General features: G+C 38.2%; 1 long non-coding RNA gene and 1 pseudogene across 1 annotated transcript; one reads left to right on the top strand and one right to left on the bottom strand.

Annotated features, from left to right (window-relative positions):
• Positions 1-4,767: 4,767 nt before the first annotated feature.
• Positions 4,768-10,068, top strand: LOC122655053 (annotated as a pseudogene).
• A 3,449-nt stretch (positions 10,069-13,517) lies between these two features.
• Positions 13,518-13,984, bottom strand: LOC122653546. Its single transcript, XR_006331830.1, has 2 exons — positions 13,646-13,984; positions 13,518-13,608 (listed from the first exon to the last, which is right to left on the bottom strand). It is a non-coding gene; the product is annotated as an uncharacterized LOC122653546 (long non-coding RNA).
• Between the last annotated feature and the right edge of the window lie 233 nt (positions 13,985-14,217).

Raw genomic sequence — 14,217 nt, 5'->3', positions numbered from 1 at the left:
TCCCTCCACCTAACAGTTCGAGCTTTTGAAATGAAAATTTTACAAATTGCTGGCCACGTGATATATATGGGTGGTATAATAGCTCATTGTAAGATTACAAAGCAAGATTAGCTCATGGGCTTATCCTCAAAAGAGAGAGTAGAATTCCATGCATAAATTTTTCATGAACTGTTTTAACTTCTATTTCCTACAGTGACAATAGATATGCCATACACCAATTCATAAATAATATTTCTTCTTCCTGGGGTGATGGCTGATGCTCTCTCATCCTCGCTTTGTCCATGATGAGATTATTTGGGGTGCTCAGGAGAGATGTAGATTTTGCTTTGTCTCAGATTGATTTGTTAATTTGATTGTGTAGAGTTTTCTACTGATGACAATATTGAAGGTGGATCCTCTAGTCAAGTTGTAGTATCTTGTGCTCTATTGATGGCAATGCCGAATGTGGAATATCAAGATTCTTTTTCTGTTATTTATTCTAGTCCATCCAGGAATGCTTGGACGTTAATCTTGTAAATCCTATTATTTGAATAGTATTCTTTTGCTGAACTTTAGGGGAAAAAAAAGATTCAATGTTCTTAAACAATTTATTGTTTTGATTTGATGAGTGAAGCAGTCAAGATATACTGAGGCAATCTGAGAAACTTTGACTATGAAGTTAATTAGGATTGAAAGGAATATGTACCAAGTTTATTTTATCATAGTTAAATGGGAATATAAGCATAATAGAGGAATTTACTGGGACATACAGTTCTAATATGGGCCATGCTTGGCTTAAACTAGAACATCATGATCTGGTTGGACTTGGTTAGTAGTGTAATTAATTTTCAAATCAGTCACACATTGCATGATCAGTCAATAATCTGCACAAACAAGACACAAAGTTGGATTTTCATCCTCTCAATTGCGGTGCACTGCCCACACTTGAGATTCCAACCGTCCACCCAACACTTAAGAGAATAAAAAGACGTCACTGCCCATGTTTTATAGTTGGGTTCTTAAGTGTGGTGCACTGGGCAATGCACTGCACTTGAGAGGATAAATTTCCCACAAAGTTACAGGAGGGAGGGCAAAGCTTTTGGTTTTTTCATGTTATGTTGTCAAAGAGTTGAACAATGAAAATAGATGGCGCGTGCCTAATCGAATTGATCGGGTCATGTAGGAACAAGGTTCAAGTCTATAGTTGGTCTGTTAGGATGACTCAGTTGCATACATCACTACACTTCCACTTGACACCTTTCTTAATGATAAACGGCTCGTCTTGCCGTGACCTTTTCTGGTTTGGGGATTAAAGAAAAAAATTTAGCATAATATACGACACAATACGGAATATGGTTAATAGAAGGTAGTTGTGTTAGGGTTGAAGGATGTGATCCACCCAATTAACTAGTTTGAGAATGGACATTTTAATAGTAAAAATTAGTAAATTCTTTTTATTAGTCACATTATTAATTTTCAAATCAGTCACACACTGCATGATCAGCCAATAATCTGCACAAACAAGACCCAATTGAATTTTCATCCTCTCAATTGCGGTGCACTACCCACACTTGAGAATCCAACCGTCCACCCAATACTTAAGAGAATAAAAAGATGTCACTGCCCATGTTTTATAGTTGGGTTCTTAAGTGTGGTGCACTGGGCAATGCACCGCACTTGAGAGGATAAATTTCCCACAAAGTTACAGGAGGGAGGGCAGAGCTTTTGGTTTTTTCATGTTATGTTGTCAAAGAGTTGAACAATGAAAATAGATGGCGAGTGCCGGCCTAATCGAATTGATCAGGTCATGTAGGAACAAGGTTCAAGTCTATAGTTGGTCTGTTAGGATGACTCAGTTGCCTACATCACTACACTTCCACTTGACACCTTTCGTAATGATAAACGGCTCGTCTTGCCGTGACCTTTTCTGGTTTGGGGATTAAAGAAAATTTTTTAGCATAATATACGGCACAATACGGAATATGGTTAATAGAAGGTAGTTGTGTTAGGGTTGAAGGATGTGATCCACCCAATTAACTAGTTTGCGAACGGACATTTTAATAGTAAAAATTAATAAATTCTTTTTATTAGTCACATTATTTTTCAGATCTCATCTCAACCATATGGCTCATCATATATTAAACTTCTATCTTTGTATTTTTAGCTTTAAAATCGTAGACGATGCAAAAATTGATTTTCTTTCAATTATGCCACGTAGATCAAAAACACATTTGAGCAAAGTATTAATACCAGATGGGTTGATTGTAAATGGATGTGTGTACAAAATTGAGAGCCAAATAAACACTCTCATAGCATAAATTTAGGTTTAATGGATAATTATGAAGGAAATGTTAGCTCGTAAGACTTTAGGGTACCAATTACACACATTCTGTGTTAAAAACGAATCCTTACACGATGTAGAAAAGAATAGAAAACGCAAACAACAATCACACAATGAACACACGGATTTACGTGGTTTGGCAACATTACCTACATCCACGGTGAGATGAGATCTGTTTCACTATCATCGGAGAATGAGGTTACAGTCGCTTGTCCTCACACCTCTCTCAGATTTCGTTACAGAGAAAGAACCCTCACTACATATTTATAACGAAACCCTTGCTACAGAGGAAGAACTCTCGTCTCGAAGCCTTAGACTTCTTAATGGTCCTTCGGAATCAACCCACAAACCAAGCGACGTAATACAAGACATCGTACCCCCAACAATACTGTAACTTTCTTTTCTTTTCAATAAATTATCTTACCTATCCAAATTCCAAAAAGAGAGATATTTTTTTTTTTTTTTGGGTGGGGAGGGGAGGGGAGGAGAGAAGCACCAAATGATATGATGTAGTAAAATCTAGCAATTAAATTATGGACCTTGCCATGGGATGAACATGCCTGGTTTGTTGGTTATATGGATTTCTACTTTCTGCTTGGATAGTCAACAACTAACAACATCAAATAATAAAATCATATTATTCATATCCAGGAATCATTTTGAACTTGTGCAACTTTGAAATCTAAATTTGATCTTTAGTCTCCTGTTGTCACTTATCTGTCTTTAAAACAATAAGTTCTTGTGTTACACTTCAGTATTCCCGGCCATGCACTCCTTGCTTTCCAATTGTATTAATTATGTGCAAAGCACTGTTAATGAACTCAATAGCAAACTGATGAGCTCTTCTTATAGTGGTATTTGCTCTTCTCAGAGTTTTTGTCTATGTGAAATGTCTTTAAAGGAAAGCCAAAGAAACCATATAACACTGAAAACCATCGCGCATAGCCGAGACCTATGATACCAAAATCCCTTATTCCCACAATATGAATTATCCTGTGGAAATAGAGAAAGGGCATATACTATTAGTGGACCAACTAATTAGTCTTGGAAACCCCCTCGAAAAAAGTACAATAAGTGTCAAAAACAGATTGCATAGTCTTGGCACGGCCTCTTTCAATGTGGCACGGCCATACAAAGATCAGATCATCTGCAAATGTCATGTGAGAGATGGATTCACTATTTCAAGAGATGTGTATCTCTTGATTTCTCTTCATATTAATGAGAGAATTTCAGCATGTAAGACAAACTAATAACATGAAAAAGGATCCCCTCATCTCAGTCCTCGTTGGGGTTGGAAAGATTGAAAGGGGATCCCCTGTCTCAATCCCAATGTTACCTATGTGTTATATCCAAATATAATTACCCAATTAGATCATGCCACGTGGTTGAAGAAACATATTCTTATGGTGAACCAAGGATACCGGGGTAGTTTGGTGCAAAGTAAAATAGACAAAACTTGTCACCGAACTGATTATTAAAATGTTTCAAATTGAAAAACCAAGTGCCCGCTTGATAACCTTACGGATGTTTCTGTTCTGGTTATGTGTTGGGAAACAATAGAACAGTTTTTTCATTTTGATTTATGTTTCAAAAAGCAGTTACAAAAAACACTTCATTATCAAGCGGTTTTTGGGTGTTTTTCCGTTTCTCAGAATGGAAAAACACCAGAAACTGTTTCTGGTAAGATTATCAAGCGGGCACCAAAATATTTATAAACAGTTTTGGTTTAAATAATCTTTTATTTTTTTTATTCATATCATTATTCTGTTGACGGGTTGTATCAGGAAATCCTGTCCGTGGGGAGGAGGGGGGAGGTACGACTCGGGCTCAGCCAATATGAACCTGGTCAATCCCAAAATCCCAACTAGGGCTGCAACAGAGTCGGGTTGGACCTGGCCTTATAAAACCCCAGCCCAACCTTGAGTCCCCTTAGCTGGGCCTAAGTCTGACTCGATCCTGACTCTAGGTCAAAAAAATCCAACTTTTACCCATCCTCAGGGTTGGGTCAGACTGACCTTGATTGGCACTGACCATGAGGAGGAAGAGAGATGTATGGGCTGGCCAAGCTGAGAAGAAGAAGTGAAAGAAGAAAGAAGAAAGAAGAAAGAAACAATAAGAGGAAGAAGAAGAACAAAAAACACACGAAGAGGAAGATATGGTTGGGTTGGACCGGATCGGGCTCAGACCAAGGCCTTAGCTCTGACCCAGCCCAGCCCTAGTCAGAGCTGGAAATTCTCAACCCTTACCCACCCTTAAGGCCAAGGTACCTCAACCCAGGTCATGTTCGGGCTCAGGTAAGGCCAGGGCGGGCTTGGGTGTCAGGGCCAATCTTGCACCCCTGCCCAACCCAGCATTCAGCCGGGGGCCTAAATATTTGTCTGGGGCAAGTTTGGAGCGACTGGATATAGGAATCAGAGGCTCAAGAGCAGTGGCAGATGGGCGGAGCCATGGCACTATGGCAGTGGCACCACACTCTCGCCTTCTCGTCGGCCACCACCCCTCCTCCGGCGACTTCCGTTCAATTAGGTGTCCTTCATCTGGCTTTAGTCATCACGCATCGCTTTCTCTCTAACGTCCGATTGCAGCGGCAGCCGCAGCGTTTTCTACTTGTAGGGTCAGACCACTACCAAGAGAAGGCCACCAAGTACTGGGATCATTTCTACAAGCTTCATCACAACATGGTGTACATTTTGTTCTCATTTACATATAAGTGTCACCTGTAACTGACTTGTATTAGCTTGGGATTGATTCGTCTGTGTTTGTTCTTCTTGTGCCGTCGCAGTTCTTCAAGGACCGTCATAACTTGGAGAAGGAATGGGGACGCTATTTCTGTGCCGTGAAGAACCAGGAGGCGAAGGTTGTGTTAGAGGTAGATAGATTGTTGCCGTGCCATTCCCTGCAATTTTTTTTAAACCTTCTCGCTGTCATTGTTTGTTTGCGCTGAGAATTTGCAAATTACTGGTGCTTTCGCTTGAAATCATGTCAATTGAATAGATAATACATGCCTTCGGATCATTTTGATTTTATACATTCTGTACCGTAGAAGCATGCTTTCATGGAATGACATGCTACCGTGACCTGAAAACGTTGTCAACCATTCCGTCTTTGATGCGGTGATGACTTGCAGATAAAATGCAACTTAATCCTTTTACTGTTTATAGGTTTACAATAAACAGTGAAGAAGCTTTACTACTAAACTGAAGAAACTGATTGTTTGCATCATTTTCCTCTATAAAGCCACTACTATTTAACACCTGATGACCAATGGTTAATGGCTGTCTTGAGTGTGCTCATTACCGAGTCAACAGCAGCCCTTCAATCTCTTTGTTTCTCTATTTCCAGAGGCATCGATGTGTTCCAGAAGGGGTCGTCACATTCCCATAGAGCTTCGCTCCAATATATGTGCACATGGGAACATGGGTGTGGCTTCAATCTTAAAGTGTCAAAGACTCAAAGTAGCATTTCTTTCTAATTTCCCTTTTCCTAAAGATTCTTTGTTGTGTTTCTCTTCTTCTTTTTTTTTTTTTGAAATTGACAAGTTTACAGAATCTGTTGTCAGTAGTTAATGGCATTCCTGTTTCAAACCAATTTGACAATCTTCCAGTGACAGGTTGGTTGTGGTGCTGGCAATACGACATTTCCCCTTATTGCTGCATTTCCCAATCTTTATGTTCATGCTTCTGATTTCTCACCCCATGCGGTCTCTCTTGTTAAGGTTTGTTCCATTAACTCTTCCATTTTCACATCTCACATCGTTTTCTTTCTCTTTATTCATCCATGGAAAGCTCACATGCACACACTCATTAATGTTTTTTCTATCAATTCTTTGGGAGCTTCATTGGTGCTCGTAGACATGTTTTTTGGACCACCATATATTATTTCTTGTATTGGTTAGCTATTCTCCTTACACAAGAGGAACCTGTACATTGTTTTGACTCTTCTTGAACTTTTTTACTATTGCAATTGATTTGATCCAATATTTACTCAAGCTTGGGTTCTACATAGTTCTAATTTGAATTCTTCTGTCATTGCATATCATAATTCAATTTCCTTCTCTCACCATGCCCCCACTGAACCTTTGTCAGTAAATTGATCTTGATTTTTGGCATTTCTAAATAGTTACCTAACATCTCAAAAGATTTCATTAATCACATTAAACTTTTAATGCCTTAATGACATAGTAGCATGTACATATAATACACTCCTTTACATCTTGAGAGAGAGAGAGACCAAGGAGAAATGTCCAACTGTGTTTTGAAACACTAGACTCTTGATGAAAGACTATTCATGTGGTAATGCGGTAAGTCATAGCATGAACATCTAAAAAAAGCGCGTACCCAGTGCACAAGACTCCCGCCACGGCAGGGTCTGGGGAGGGTCATAATGTATGCAGCCTTACCTCTGCTTTCGCAGAGAGGCTGTTTCCAGACTCAAACCTGTGACCACTTGGTCACAATGGAGCAGCCTTACCATTGCACCAAGGCCCACCCTCTATAGCCTGAACATTTTCAAGGCCAGAAAATCTTGGGGACATTTGTTTGGAACATTCGAGCTGTAGTAATTGCAAAAGATGGTGGTTCTTTCTTTCTACTATACCATTTATTAATGTTCAGAGACAAGCAATATAACCTTTAATTCCATGTTCTACAATCTGATCCCTGTCCATCTCATGCACACTCTCTTTCCTAATGTCCTTAAAACGACCTTGATCTTGGCATCAGTTATGTGCTAACCATCTTGTACAATCTCGTGAAAAAAAAGTTACTTTGCCACCATAATTGATAGATTACTTATCCAAAATTGAATAAAAGTTACAGTCGGTGACCACCAGCCACACATCTAACTTTCCACTGATGCCTGGCTGCAGGTAGAGTGCTGATACATTATGAAATTCCAGATATACTGACACTGGTAACACTTTAATAACACAATGGCAGAGGCATTTTTTAGGGAATACTGGATTACCTATGATTCTAACTTCTTTGACATATTCATACTTGTAAGCAGTCAAATGCTGAAATACCACCTTTGTGGTCTTTGTGAACTGTGGGGAATACAGAGGCATTCTTTCCTAATGTCCCTAAACAGTCCGAGACATGATTCATGTTTAGTAAATAATAACATTGACTTCGCCTCCAGAAAGCAATATGTCATGATTGCAGTCCCCTCCATTTATCCTAACTATCCATTGATCTTCATGATAAATAGGTGGGATTATGAATATTATCTGGATTCCTCTTACAATATCACGTAGATCATTGATTTATTGTCTGGCTACTTGAAGTGAAATTTCTGATAAATCTTATTTGAATGGGTGGTTTTGTTTGTGATGATTGTATGAGGAGTTTATTTGATATTTTGAGTTCTTAGAATGCAGTGATTCTGATTTAATGATATCAGTGAGTGCATGAAATAAAGATGGTGTGCTTGAATGGATGATGGAATTATGGAGAATGTATATGAATGAACCTTGTCACTAATTATGTTAAGTGGTTTTGGAGGAATCGAATACAGCTATACACAAGACAATGAAAGATGATTTCTTGTTAATTTTTCCTTGTAGTCTTGTTGGTGTTTGTTTTTGTTTACCAATGGAGTATCATAAGGCTTAAGAAAGGAAGAGGTTAGAAGAATATTTGATGACAACTTTCAGCCTCTGACTCCTCTCAATGGGTTTTTTTTTCTTTTTTTTTTTGGGGGGGGGGGAGGGGGAGGGATGGAGTTGTTAGTGGATCCTTAATGGTTGATTCCTCACTTGTCATATATGAAGTTGATGACATTGATATTTGGCCCTTTGGTGCTAATTGTCCATTTGTTGGAGTATTAAATTTCTTACCTGTTTTACGTTTTATGCCTTGGTACAAATGGTTTAAGAACAGAAACCCCTCTAATATACACTTAATAACATTGCTTTACTGTTGTGTCTTGTGGATGGAAAAAGAAAAAAAAAAGAGACTACATTCCTTAACTTATATTTACTTTTTGAAACTTCCTATTTATTGACTCATTATTTTTCTTTATCGATGTATTATACTTTAGTGAAATGAATTATGAAAATATTCCATCCGAAAGTTATTGTACTGAAATACCAAATTATGTCCTTTTTTTTATGGGGGAGGGGGGGGGGGGAGGTTCAAGGATAATTTCCCCCAGCAACCCAACCCCCTCACTAGGTGGGATTTGATCCCCGGTCTCTGCTGTCAACAACTTGAGATCTTTCCACCAAGCCAAGGGTGGTGTGTCAAATTATCTCTTATTGAGTAGTACAAACATGTGGACTGATTCTACAAATAAAATTTTGCTAGATGGCATTGCCCTAAAATATTTGTATTCTTCTGATGTTCTGCAATAACAGGGGCATTTTCTTTGGTGAAACTGCAGACAACATAAAAAATCTGCTTAAGATGTCAGCAGATCATCTTGTCAGTATCTGCATTTATGTTGGAGCTGACTTATTAAAGAAGTTTAAGAATCTGAGTCAAGGTTTTGTTTTCTTGTACAAACTGCCACATAACATTCATGTGTTTTTGCAGCCAAATGGTTATGTTCTTGTATAAGACTACGCAACTGGAGATTTTGCTCAAGTGAGTCTGCCAGTAACCATTCCCAAAGTGTAACCCCACCCCAGTAACATGTCCGTCGGACACCTTGCCATAGTTTTACAACATCCTTTGTCAAAGTCCAAATTTCTTGTGTTTGATTGGTTATCCATTATATGGGGTATCTACTGCATCAACTGATATTATCTATTGTATCTTTTTTCTTTTTCCCTAATGAATAATATATTAGGAAAATTCAATTGCTTTTCTGATATTCTTTTCAACATTTTTCATTTTTCATAATCTTTTTTTTTTCACAATTATTTTTGTCCTCCTTTTGCCTATCTTTTGCAGTCACCTGTAGGAGACTAGTTGAAAGTTGTTTTCTGAGGAGTGAGGACAGCTTGTTTATTTCTAGACTGTTCAAATCTGGTCATTTTGGGCCTTGTGCATAGTTATCAAGGCGGGAAGGCGACTATGGCGTTTTAGAGGGTCAAAAATCAAGGCGACACCGCCACGGCGGCAAGGCACTCAAGGAGCCTGGATGCCATGCGCCTAGGCGACGCCTTGATAACTATGAGTCTTGGGGATTAATGTTGGGATAATTTCTCATTCTTTAGGCGATATTTGGGATATTAAAATGCATGGCTAACATTTTCTGCTCAAATTTAAGGCTATCTGTAGCATTGTTTATGTTAGCATTGTGACAATTACAATTATAAGTCTTTCCATGTCCTCTCTTTTGCTTTTCGAGGTTATGTTCTTGGAATAATATACTTCCTTAAGTGTAAGAAAGCCAAGAAAATTAATATGCTCTACCCCGGGGGGGAGGGGGGGGTAACGCCTTAGAGAAATATATTGATTTGATTCAGTAGACAAATAGATATAGTTCTTGATAGTCTATCTTCTAAGTAGCTCTTTTTTTTTTTTTTTTTTTGAAGAAACTTAATGTTAGTTGATTATACATTCATTTGTGCTCTTGGGCTTGTCAAATTGACTGCTGGCTGGCTTTACAGGAGAAGCTTACCAGCAAAAATCAGATGATTGGTGAGAACTTCTATGTTAGAGGAGATGGTACTGTAAGTATATGGTGGTTAGTAGTTGCAGTGTCTCAAAATGCAAGATGATTGTTTTTACTTTTCTGATGGCCCTTCAATTTGGTGATTCAGTGTGTCTTCTATTTCTTGGAAGATTGCTTGTCTACACTGTAGAAATCAATGTGTACTGCAAACAAATAAAAAATCATTCTTGGAAAATTGTTATGGATCGGTACGTTCAACTTTTCCTTAAGTATTTCAAACTATTAAAGTTCTTTTTGAGAATCCGAGTACTTCCCTCATTCAATATTTTCTTTTCTTCTTTTTCCTCCATGAGTATGTCTACAATGTATTTGACCTTACATTAGGATGTAGAATCTGGTTCAACATCTGTAAAAGAAACTACCATACTCTGACTGTTAGAACTGGCACAATGAAATATTAAATGTGCAACTTTTGGCCAGTAAAAGATGTTGTATTTTAAAACTTACTCCTGTGAGTTCTGTTGCTTAAGTGTTCCATTTTCTGTTAAAAATCTAACTGACAAGTTTTGATTTGATTTAAATGCTGATGATCCTTTATTCATTTATTTATTTTTTTATTTATTTTGGGGGGGAGAGGAAGCACCCATCTCACATCAATGTTGGAGCTGTCAATTTAAATTTTCTAGTGCTTTCATGTTACCAGAATGGCATTGGTTAGTGCCATGAAAGTGTTTGTTCGCTGTTAAATTATCACCTCTTACAAATATGAAAATTAGGTTGTTCACAATATTCTTAGTTTTCAGAATGTTCAGGGATGTGTTATTTTCTCCTCTAGATCCAAGTTCCTTTGGTTTTCCTTTCAGTTTTTCTGACTTTGTGGTTGTGACCTCTCTTGGTAGGCGTTGGATACATGGTGTATGTAGTGATTTAGATTGTCTTTATCCTCTCCCAACTCTTATTCCAGAGTCATGATGACAGTCTGGTGACCTGGTTCATGCTTCAGAAGGTCCTCTAATTCAGCCAGGTATAGTGTTGAAGTGCCTAACTGTATCTGTTAATTTAATGGGGTACTACAATTCAATTTTAGATGTTAAATTAAATTTTTTGATTGTGGTTTAGTAGTGAAACTCAATCAGCGCTTCACTGCCAAGGAAGTTAGTTTTGTCAATTTATTTGACGGATATAGATACATCTCAAGTAGGTACACTGTTTTCCAATGTGGCATTCTTTTACAATGAATTATTCTCTTATTGTCAAGAAGTTGAATTTTTATTTTTTTTAGGGGGGGGGGGGGTGTCTCCGGTCATTCATCACCATGCTTTGTTGATGCATTTTTAGAAAGGCTCAATGCCCTGGTTATACTTGGTGTGCAGTATATCCTTTGATCGTGTAGCAGTGTTTTTGAAAAGTCTTGTGAAATGATGCGGTAGTAAAATTTTTGGCTAATCATTGCTGGATAATGTGTAGCTTCAACTTGCATCTTATCACTCTTCACTGGTAGTCATTGATCTCCATTGCTTTCCATCTCAGCCATCGTTCCCTCTTCATCTTTCCAACAATTGGTGCTACTCTCATGTTCAGGCCTTGAGGCCCAAAAACCCACTTTTGTCCATCACATTTTATTAATCTTAAGCACTTCATATTTCCACTCCCAACTATAACCGTATATCTGGTGTGGGCAAGAATTTGCATTGCTGCCTCAGCTCCTCCTAGGTGTTGCCTATGTGCCATGGTGGCTTACCTTGGCACCATGACAGTTATGTTTCTGCATATGTCCTCTATGTCCATCTCAACAGCATCAGCAGTGCTCATTTTGTGGATGTGTTGATTTGTGCTTACCTAACATTCCACTCCGTTAAATTGATATGATTAAATTTTTTAGTCTCTTTACTTGTCATTGAAAATATTGGACACCTTCTATCATGGGTGAAGGTGAAATTTTCTTTATTGCTTTCATCAAGTAAATGTCCTAAAGTGTCAGTTACATTCAAAATGATTTAAGTGGCGAATTGAAACTTGGATGGACGAATGAATAACTGCAGCAACTTTGCCCACCACTTGAGCTATTGCTTCTAGACAAGGTGGAAGAACCAACAGATACACATTCAAAGCATTGGTAGGCTTTTTTCCCTTGTTTTTCCAATTGTTCTTTCCACATTGTTAAAACCTTAGTTTTGTGTACAAGAACAAATTTGTGGGATGAAGATGGCAACTAATTTTTAAGTGTATCATGGCCCACCTATCAGTTGGATTCTTATTATTTTGGCCACCTAGTGGAGAGGTTGTGGCTGGAAACACATGCTCTCTAATGTTTGAAAATGGTAGATACCACTTTTGTATAGATCTTTAGCATGGGGAGAAACATTTTGAGAATGGGAAGAAACATAGGCTGTGTTTGATTGCTTTCCCGACAAGATTGGAATGAAAATCCATTTCTTGAACTTTTGGGATATCCATTTCATTTATCTTCCCAGGGAAAGGAAAAGGTATTTGAGGGAAGATTTTCCAAAGGGGTTTCCCACCTAATGCATCCCATAGAATGGGATAGCTGGGAAAACTCTTCCCAGGTGCAACCAAATCACCTGGGGAACTCCATCCCTCATTGTTCCGTACTTCCATTCCCTCTCCTGGGAAAGTAGTCAAAAGGTGAATTACCTTTCATTTGTTAGTTGCACTTCATGGGTTCAACCAAAATAGCCCTAAGATCACAACCATGTTCCACATCAAAAAGGATTTATGGGCAAAAGCACTAAAAGTCTTTGCATTGTGAGCCAATATTCTTTATTTTTGTAGAATGATTAAACATCTGATAGATGATGGCTCACTACACTTGGGTACTTTGATCATCTTCCTTTAAGCTCCATCTGGCTGGAAGTAAAAGATAATGAAGAAATAAAATTAATTAAATATAAAAATGGACACTTCCGCAATCATGATTGTCTAACTATAAATCCAATAGCATGACTAAACATTAACTCTACAATTTCCTATTAGATCTGAGGAATTTGTTTGGAAAGTGAGGAAATTTTTAATTATGTTACACAATTATTGTTGGCTATAATTGAAGAGTTTTTTTTTTTTATCATTTTCTTTACAGTTTATTTTTGCTCTAATTTCAATTCCCTTCCCTTCACTTGAACAACTATTAGACAGATCCTCAGGTTCAACTGATATTTATCATCCATGCAAGGTCCAAATTATGAAAATAGAAGTCAGGTTGATGGTTTCTATTTCCTCATATTTTGCTTCCTTAGTTTTTAAATTCCTTACTTCTCATCACTTGGTAGATGATTATAGGCTCTTTTTTTTTTTATAAGAATGCAACTTCTACAGGTTACAGCAAGAAAAATTAGTTTTTTTTAAGTATCTCGTGAGAACAACCATGAGAGGTAAAAAATGGTTGCTGAAGAGAAGAAAAAGCTGAGGATATCAATCTAGGATCAGAACCGTGAACCCAACCGGAACCAGGCTATTAAAAACCAGAACCAATCAGAAACTTTTATTAATTGATAGGTCCTGGCTGAATGGGCATGGCCAAACTCTCTGCATGCGCATTGCTGGACATATCAAATATACTGATTAGCTCAGTCACTGAGCGAGCTGAAAATTGGTACCTTAAGAAAACATCTGTGAAAGCAGAAACCAAAAAAGGTATAAAATATATTTAAAATGTGGAAGAACAATGGATTACCCTTCTCTTAACAGATCTAATAATACACATATGATACCTAATGATTACCCTTCTCTTAACAGATCTAATAATACACATATGATACCCCAGATTTGGACAGAAGTACTCATTGTATAACACCTTCACCTGTTTCCCTTAGAAACCCAACATTTACATTTTCACCAAAATCGAAACACAAAGCTCGAGCAAAGTAGTGATGTAACAAAGTATGAAAACAAAGCTGGAAGGGAAAGGGAAGCTGCCTTGGAAGCGTAGAAGTAATAGTATGGGTAAGAGATGGGCGGCGACGGAGCTGATGGTGTGTTGATGAGATAAGTTGATGGAGAAGGGGGTGGTCTGGATGACTGTGAAGAGTAAGGTGGTGGTGGTGACGAGTAAGAAGATGATGAATGTGGTGGTGGTGGTGGCGGTGGCTGTGGCTGTGACTGTGGCGGGAAATAGTATGATTGTGGTGGCGAGTAGTGTGAGTGTGGGGGTGGTGATGGTGGTGGCAAAGAAGCAGATGCCGGAGGTGGTGAGCAGATGGCTGGACATGTTGCGCAATTACTAATACATAGCAGATTTGCTGCAGGGATTCCGATTTCATCCCCCATTGCTACCTGCGAAAACAAGATTGCCACCAATAATTCAATCCTCAGAAGCCATG

The sequence above is a fragment of the Telopea speciosissima genome, chromosome 3, assembly GCF_018873765.1.
Source record: "Telopea speciosissima isolate NSW1024214 ecotype Mountain lineage chromosome 3, Tspe_v1, whole genome shotgun sequence".
Lineage (NCBI taxonomy): Eukaryota > Viridiplantae > Streptophyta > Magnoliopsida > Proteales > Proteaceae > Telopea > Telopea speciosissima.
Note: the sequence above shows the minus strand (reverse complement) of the source record. Positions and strands in the feature narration are given on the sequence as shown.